This window comes from Lithobates pipiens, unplaced genomic scaffold, assembly GCF_037356315.1.
Source record: "Lithobates pipiens isolate NorthernLeopardFrog02 unplaced genomic scaffold, aLitPip1_a1.2 Scaffold_3, whole genome shotgun sequence".
NCBI lineage: Eukaryota > Metazoa > Chordata > Amphibia > Anura > Ranidae > Lithobates > Lithobates pipiens.
In genome coordinates, this window is record NW_027507790.1 from 2,640,793 (window position 1) to 2,649,528 (window position 8,736).

Below are 8,736 nucleotides of genomic sequence, written 5' to 3' on the forward strand. Positions count from 1 at the left end.
GGCTTGTCCTGTGGCTGAATGGATGGCGTCATTGTAAGCGAACTCTGCTAGGGGTAACAGTGATGCCCAGTCATCTTGGGTGAAGGATGAGAAGCACCGGAGATACTGCTCTAGGGTCTGATTCGTTCGTTCAGTATGGCCATTTGTTTTTGGGGATGGTAGGCCGATGAGAAGCAAGTTTCGATTTTCAGAACTCTGCAAAGATCTTTCCAAAATTTGGACATGAATTGTACCCCTCTGTCGAAAGTGATGCTGCTGGGCACCCTATGAAGCCTGACTACTTCATTAATGAAAGTATGGGCACACTCTGTTGCTGAGGGGGTTCCCAACATGGGAATGAAGTGCGCCATCTTCAAGAGTCTGTCCACGACCACAAAGATGGTAGTGAACCTTTCAGGTGGAGGGAGTTCAACAACAATAAAATCCATGCTAATCATCTTCCACAGTCTCTTGGGTATCGGAAACAGTCTCAGTAGACCGTGGACTTATCATTCTTGTTCCGAAGACAGACCCCACCAGGTACCCACATAGTCTTTACAGTCGGTTCTTAAACTTGGCCACCAAACGAACTCTGTACAAGTTCTGCAGTCTTGGTCACCCCGAAGTGTCCTGCCAGGGGATGATCGCGACACAGGCTTAGAATCTTGGGACGTAGACTTGGGGAACAAACACTCTCTGATTAAACCGAAATAACACCTCTTGTTCTTGGAGGCACTCACCAAGTGGCAAAATGTCTCTTGTGGAAGCTTGTTTAAGCTGGGTGATCAGATCTGTCTGTAACAGGAGAAACCTCTGGACAGGTAAAATTGTGTCTGGTTGATAGTGATCTTCTACTTCCTCTGGGTGCATGCGTGAAAGCACATCAGGCTTGGCATTCTTAGTACCAGGCCTATAGGTTATGTGGAAGGAGAAGCGGGAGAAAAATAGCGCCCATCTGTCTTGCCGGGGTCTTAGTCGTTTGGCAGTCCTGAGATACTCAAGGTTTTTGTGGTCCTTGAATATCAAGATAGGATAGGCTGCTCCCTCCAGCAAGTAACGCCATTCCTCCAAGGCTGTCTTTATGGCCAGTTCTCCTACGATCTCCTACGTCATAATTCTTCTCCGCGGGAGTGAGTTTCCTGGAAAAGAAGGCAATGGGATGTAACAGCGACTTGGTTCCCTGGCGTTGTGACAAGATGGAACCTACGGCATTCTCTGAGGAATCTACCTCGAAGACATAAGAAGATGCAGGATCCAGGTGTCGCAGGATAGGTGCAGTAGTAAATAAAGTTTTTAACTGATCAAATGCTGCTTGCACTTCAGGTGTCCACTGGAAACGGGAATTCTGTTTCATTAGCTGGGAGATCGGAGAAATGATGGCAGAGAAATTCTTAATGAACTTGCGGTAAAAGTTGGTAAACCCGATGAATCTCTGTGTGCTTTTTCTGCCCGTAGGAGTGGGCCACTCAAGGATAGAGCTAACTTTCTGGGATCCATGGAGATACCTGATGTACAAATAATGAACTCCAGGAACTGAATCGTCCCCTTCTCTAAATTCCTTTGCGTACAGTACATGATCTCTTAATCGGCCGAGAGCTCTTTTAACATGCTCACGGTGTGTTGCCAGGGAAGGGGAGAAGATGAGAATGTCATCTAGATATACAATCAGGAACAGGTCAAGGAAGTCTCTGAAAATGTCATTTATAAACTGCTGAAACGTAGCCGGAGAATTACATAACCAAAAGGGCATAACGAGGTATTCGTAATGTCCAAACCTAGTGCGGAAAGCCGTCTTCCACTCGTCTCCTTTGCAGATCCGCACTAAGTTGTCGGCACCTCGCAGATCCAACTTGGTGAAGATAACGGATGTCTTGAAGCGTTGGAATAACTCCAGAACCAGGGATAAAGGGTATCTGTTTTTAACAGTAATTTTATTTCATTCCTGGTAATCGACACAGGGATGCAGGGTATGATCCTTCTTCTCCACAAAGAAGATTCCAGAGCCCGCAGGAGATGTAGAAGGCCGGATGAAACCCTTCTCCAAGTTGTCATCGATGTACTGCCGTAATGTCTTGAGTTCTACTTTGGAAAGAGGGAAGATGCGCCTGAAGGGTACTTCAGCACCTGACAAAATTTCTATTGGGCAGTCATATGAGCAGTGAGGAGGCAGGGTGTCAGCTCTTTGTTTATCGAAAATGTCTAAGAACTCATGGTAGGCTGTAGGTATGAGCTGTGATACGGAAGGGTTGGTATGTATACCCAGAAGAGGTGTAGGTTTCATGGAAACGGGACGTAGGCAGGATTGCCGGCAGTAAGTGGATGGCAACGCCACTTCTTCTGTTGCCCAGTTTATCTGTGGATTGTGCGCTTGAAGCCAGGGTATGCCAAAGATGATGGGAAACAGAGGAGGTGGAATAATGTCCATGCGTAGGAATTCCCGATGACCTGGTCATCGCACGAGCACCAACGTGCACACCGGTGTGCACACATGCACACACCCGTGTGCACCCGCGCACGCTCGCACATGTCTTTTCTTGAGCATCACCTGGATTGTCCATGCCTGCGCACCACTGTACGCTTGTTGCCCGGATTTTCCTTACATGGATGAAGACATTTTTTTTGGGGGGGGGGGGATATTTATTATAGCAAAAAGTTAAAAATATTTATTTTTCAAAATTGTCGCTCATTTATAGCGCAAAAACTAAAAACCACAGAGGTGATCAAATACCCCAAAAAGAAAGCTCTATTTGTGGGGAAAAAATTCTGTCAATTTTGTTTGGGTACCGCATCGCATGACTGCGCAGTTGTCAGTTAAAGCGACGCAGTGCCGTATCGCAAAAAATGACCTGGTCATTAAGGAGGAAAATCTGAAGTGGTTAATAATATGTTACATTACAAAATCTTCCGTTTTACTCAAATTATTTTATACAAAAATAAATACACCCCACAACATAAACTGCTCCATCATGTATTTTGTAGACATGGGCGCCGTCAATAAATTTGTTTTAGTTCCGTTCCATTACAGTTCGTATTAGAATTAATTCGTACTTCGTGTCCAAAATTAAATTTACATTCGTACGAATTGTCGTTTGGTTCGTTAACTTGTACGAACGTTCTATACGATGAATTTAAAGGCAAAAATATACCTCAATATGACAGTCGATGCTGATGGAAGTTTGGTTTTTATTCAAAATAAGAAATTCCGTTGAAGAATTTCCTATCCAAAATATGAATTTTCATTAGATGAGGGTCTCCCACCATCCCTGTGCTGGGCTGACTTCCTCCTGGGGATTCGTAAACAACATTTGTATTTCATGCAAAATTTGGACGCATGGCAATTCGTATTTCGGATCCTCCCGAACGTATGAATTTAGGGAAATTCGTACGAATTTGAGATTAGTACGAAACTAATCGCACATGTCTAGTATTTTGTATAACCTCCATGATTTGTAAGGACAGCACCAAGGGAATGAACAAGTTGGCGACATGTTGCAACATCTTCTTCCATCCTTCAAGAACGACCTCTTTTAGAGCCTGGATGGAGAGTGATTCTCAACTTGTCTCTTCAGAATTCCCCATAGATGTTTGACGTCACAAGGGGTGGGCTCTCCTGGTGATGTTATCGGATGGCCATGCCCCATGGCTATATAAGAGATGCCAGACAGCGGGCAACAACACAATGGAGGAAGACAGCCACAGAAGAAGAGTAGCTTTTTTTTTGTGGGTAACATGGGTGGCAAGGAAGAAGACAGCAGCTGGAGAAGATAGCACAAGAAGAGAGCTCGGGGAGAAGACAACACCGGAAAGAGACAGCAGCGGGAGAAGATGGCACCAGGAGAGACGGCATTGGGAGAAGATGACTCGAGGAGAAGACAGCACCGGGAAAGACAGCGGCAGGAGAACAAGGCACCAGGAGAGGCAGCGGTGGAAGATGACAACATTTTAATAAAGGGCTTGTCAAAAACAGTCTTTTCTTTTCTTTTAACCACCTTAATACAGGGCACTTAAACCCCCTTCCTGCCCAGACCAATTTTCAACTTTCGATGCTCTCACACTTTGAATGACAATTACTCAGTCATGCAACACGGTACCCAAATGAAATTTGCCTCCTTTTTTCACACAAATAGAGCTTTCTTTTAGTGGTATTTAATCACTAATGGGTTTTTTATTTTTTGTGCTATAAATAAAGAAAGACCGCAATTTTTTAAAAAAATTGCCTTTTTCTTGGTTTCTGTCATAAAATTTAGCAAATAATATTTTTTTTTCATACATTTGGCCAAAATTTATACTGCTATATATCTTTGTTAAAAATAACCCAAATTCGTGTATATTATTTGGTCTTTGTGAAAGTTATAGAGTCTACAAACTATGGTGCCAATCGCTGAAAATTGAAAACATCTGATCAGGCCTTCAGTGAATCTCATTTCTTGAGGTACTAACAAGTCAGAAAAGTACAAATACCTCCCAAATGACCCCTTTTTAGAAACATTCCAAGGTATTACGTAAGTAGCATGGTGAGTTTTTTTAAATTGTAATTTTTTCCCACACTTCTTTGCAAAATGAAGATTTTTATTTTTTTTTGCAAAATTGTCATATTAACAGGTTATTTTTCTCACAGAGTATATGCATACAACAAATTACACCCCAAAATACATTCTGCTATAAGTATGGGAATACCACGTGTGGGGCTTTTACACAGCCTGGCCACATACAAAGGCCCAACATTGAAGTAGCACCATCAGGCGATCTACGACCATAAATTGCACATCTCATTTCTCAACCACCTATTACAATTTTGAGGGCCCTTGAGCACCAGGACAATGGAGTTGCCCACAAAATGACCTCATTTTGGAAAGCAAACTCCCCAATGTATAATCTGTGAGGCATAATGAGTCTTTTGAATGGTTATTTTTTTCCAGAAGTTTTTGGAAAATGTGGAAAAAAAATGAAAATGCATTTTTTTTTTTTTTACACAAAGTTGTCCATTTATAAGATATTTCCAATACATAGCAAAAATGACAACCTAAAATACGTTCTGCTACTCCTCCTGAGTATGAGGATACCACATGTATGAGACTTTTACACAGCTTGGCCACATACAAAGGCCCAGTAGCACCATCGGGTGTTCTAGGAGCATACATTACATAGATAATTTACTGGCAACCTATCATTTTGAAGGCCCTTCATATTTCTAACACATAGCATGTACATACCAAGAATTACAATCTAAAATAAATTCTATTGCGGAAAGTGTAAAAAAAAAAAAAAGTATTCCCTGTGCTTTTAGTAGTGTCCACAGAAGAGAGCACTGGTTCAAGCAGTAGTCAGGGATGTGCTTAGCGGCAGCAATAGTAATTATCCAGGCAGCAGGCAGGGATATTGTCTATGGCCAGCACAAGGCTATTGTCAGCACAGCCAAAGCATTTGTCCATAGAAATTGTCCAAGCAGAGACAGCCAACACAGCCATAATATTGGTCCTGGTACACCGTTACCTGCAGACACTGTTTTATTATTGTACCACTCTCCAGCCCTTCATAAACATACTGTCTCCTGCTACAGCTAATTATTTGCATAATCCAGGTAGCAGGCAGAGGTGTGGTCCGTTCATGTGGCAGGCAAAGGCATGATAGCAGTAAGTCAGCAATAGGCTGAGGGCCGCAATCGGGTCAGACCTGTGTATAGGGGCACAGGGGTAGAGGCTTCGATGCACCCAAATCTCTATGAAGCCTCCGGTCTCCAGACCCTAATCCGGAAATTACGAAACCCTGAGAAAACAAAAAAAATATTTTTCTCCATCTGGAAAAACTATTCCGGAGCCCCTCACATATGTGAGACTCCTGTGTACTACAGTAGCAGGGCAACAGATCAGTCCAAGTGGTAGGCAAAAGCATAGTCCATAAAAAAGGCCAGGGTCAATTCATGTGCAAGCAGTTCAAGCGGTAGGCAGACGCATAGTCACAAAACAGGCCAGGATCAGTTCATGTGGAAGCAGTCCAAACGGTAGGAGGAGGCATTGTCACAAAACAGGCCAGGGTCAGTTCATGTGGAAGCAGTACAAAAGGTAGGCAGAGTCATAGTCAAAAAGCAGGGGACAATGGTAGCTGGTATCTTTTCGAAATCCTCTTCTGCTGCACACGCGACACATCTTTTTTACCATCTTTGGCCTGCTTCAGATGGGGAAATGTTGTACGGGAAGATCTTCTGGGGGGGTCTTTGTTGATAGATGAGGGACGTGACTAATTCTTCTATGAAATTTAGGAAGGGGGCCTATGTAGGAATTATAAATGGCCAAATGGTGAGATAAATTGCTACCCTCTTGTACCAGAATCGGGACCTCCTTATTGACAAATAGGGCTGAAATGTTTGAGCCGTTTTGAGCATGTCGGCTTTTCAATAAGACCTCGTCTTCGCTGAACTACAACTGTGGGGTCATTGTGAATGGTGGACATCATGTGCACGCTCCCGTTATCCTTCCACTTCAAGGCCAGCACTTCATTGCATCTCAGTGTTGTTTTTCCCCCCCTTTGCAGTTTTTTGTTTACTATGGATTGTGGGAAGCCCTTCCTATTTTTTCTGGCGGTTCCACAGGCCAGGGTTTTTCTGATGTATAGGTGTTTGAAAAGGGGCAGGCTAGTATAGAAGTTGTCAAGGTATATATGATATCCTTATTTCAGAAGTGGGTAAGCCAGGTCCCATACGATTTTTCAAGTTGTGCCCATGTAGGCTGGGCACTCAGGGGGCTGAAGCTGGGAATCTCTTCCTTCATATATGCGGAACACATAAAGATATCCCGTGATTCTCTCACCGAGCTTGCAAAATTTTACTCTGTATTTGGCCTTTTTGCTTTGACTATATTGTTTTATTCCTAGCCGGCCTGAAAATGGTATCTGGGACTCATACACACATATATGCTTCTTGGGGACATAGAGTTCTGCAAATCGTTGGGAAAATAAATTTATCAGTGGGTGAATTTTATATAGCTTATTGGAATTTGGCTGATTGCGGGGGGGGCACTGGGTGTTGTCATTAAAATGAAGGAATCTCATATTCATTTCATATCGGGACCTGGGCATTATGGCAGAATACATGGGCATGTGGTGAATGGGGTTGGTGGACCAATAGGCATTTCCTTCATTTTTTTTTGTAAGCCCCATGTTTAGGGGGAGGCCAAAAAACAATTTGAACTCCTCCAAATTAAGATCTCTCCACTCAAATGGAGAGGCATAAGATGATTGGGGGTTATTGGAAATATACTGCTGGGCATATAAATTAGTCGGTCCACAATGAATTGCAGTGAAGTGTCGGGCAAAAACAGATGAAAGCAATCGATCTCTGTGAAATTTTGGGTGTTGGCCTGCACACCTGGCTGTGCTGTGAAAGGGGGAATAATTGCTGATCCCGAGTCGGAAGGCAGCCATGTTGGGTTGGCAAGACCATCTGGCATGTATGTAGCAGACCCCGGCTCTTGGGGGACGTGACACTCCAGTAGTTGGGGGAGTTGAATTTCCTGTGCTGGTACTCAGGCATGATGTGGCATTTTTCACGGGGCCTATTGCTGGCGGCAGCACTGTTACTGGGCCTTTGTTCCTGGGGCCTATTGCTGGCGGCAGCGCTGGTACTGGCGATTTGTTCCTGGGGCCTATTGCTGGTGGCAGAACTGGTACTGGGCCTGGGAATATAATCCTGGTTGCTGGTGGCTGCCTGGTTTCCAGAGTGCTGTGCACTTTTAGGAGGGACCAATTCTTCATCCGAATCATTACTACTCTCGATTGGTTCAAATGTCGAATTTGATTCAGAATCAGAATTGGAACTGGAATCTGATGAGAACTCCCCGGTACTCTCGTCAGTTATGAGGAGGATCTGGAGGGTGGTAGGTGACGTTCACTGATAGGTGATGGTGTGACAGGTGATGGTCACTGATGGGTGACAGGCCACAGACGGTGACGGGTGATGGTCACAGATGGGTGACAGACCACGGTCACTGATGGGTGACAGGACACGGTCACTGATGGGTAATGGGTGACAGGGCACAGTAACTGATGTGTGACAGGATGGATTTTTGGGGGGACCCCTCGCCATTTTTAAAGTTTTGGCGTGGGCCTTTTTTTTGCTGCAATTTTTTTTTTTACATTCAGCTGTCAGAAGGGTTTCCAGCTATAAACAGTACTTTAACCACTTGCCGACCGACGCACGACGATGTACGTCGACAGAATGGCACGGGCAGGCATATGGGCGTACATGTACGTCCCTGCCTTCCCGCGGGTGGGGGGCCCGATTGGGCCCCCTCCGGTGCCAGCGGCGGTCGGATTCCATGCAGGAGCGATCCGGGATGAGGGGGCGGCCATTCATTCATGGCCACCCCCTCGCGATCGCTCCTGACGAATGAAATCCCTCCTCTACATCACTTCCTCTCCTGTAATGTAAACACAGACAGAGGAAGTGATGTAATCTCTCCTCTGTGTCGGTCTTTTTCGTTCCGGCACCGAGGAGAGAGGATCGGTGAGTTGCACCTAACACTACACTAACAGTAGAACACGCCAGGCACACTTTCACCCCCCCTTCACCCCCCGATCACCCCCCCAATCACCCCTGCACCCCCAGTCACAGTGACACCAATTGCATTTTTTTATTTTTTTATTATTGCATTGGTGTCATTTGTGACTGCAATAACTGTTAGGGCAGTTAGGGTTAGCCCCCTTTAGCTCTAGGGTACCCCCTAACCCCCCCAATAAAGGTTTAACCCCGTGATCACCCCC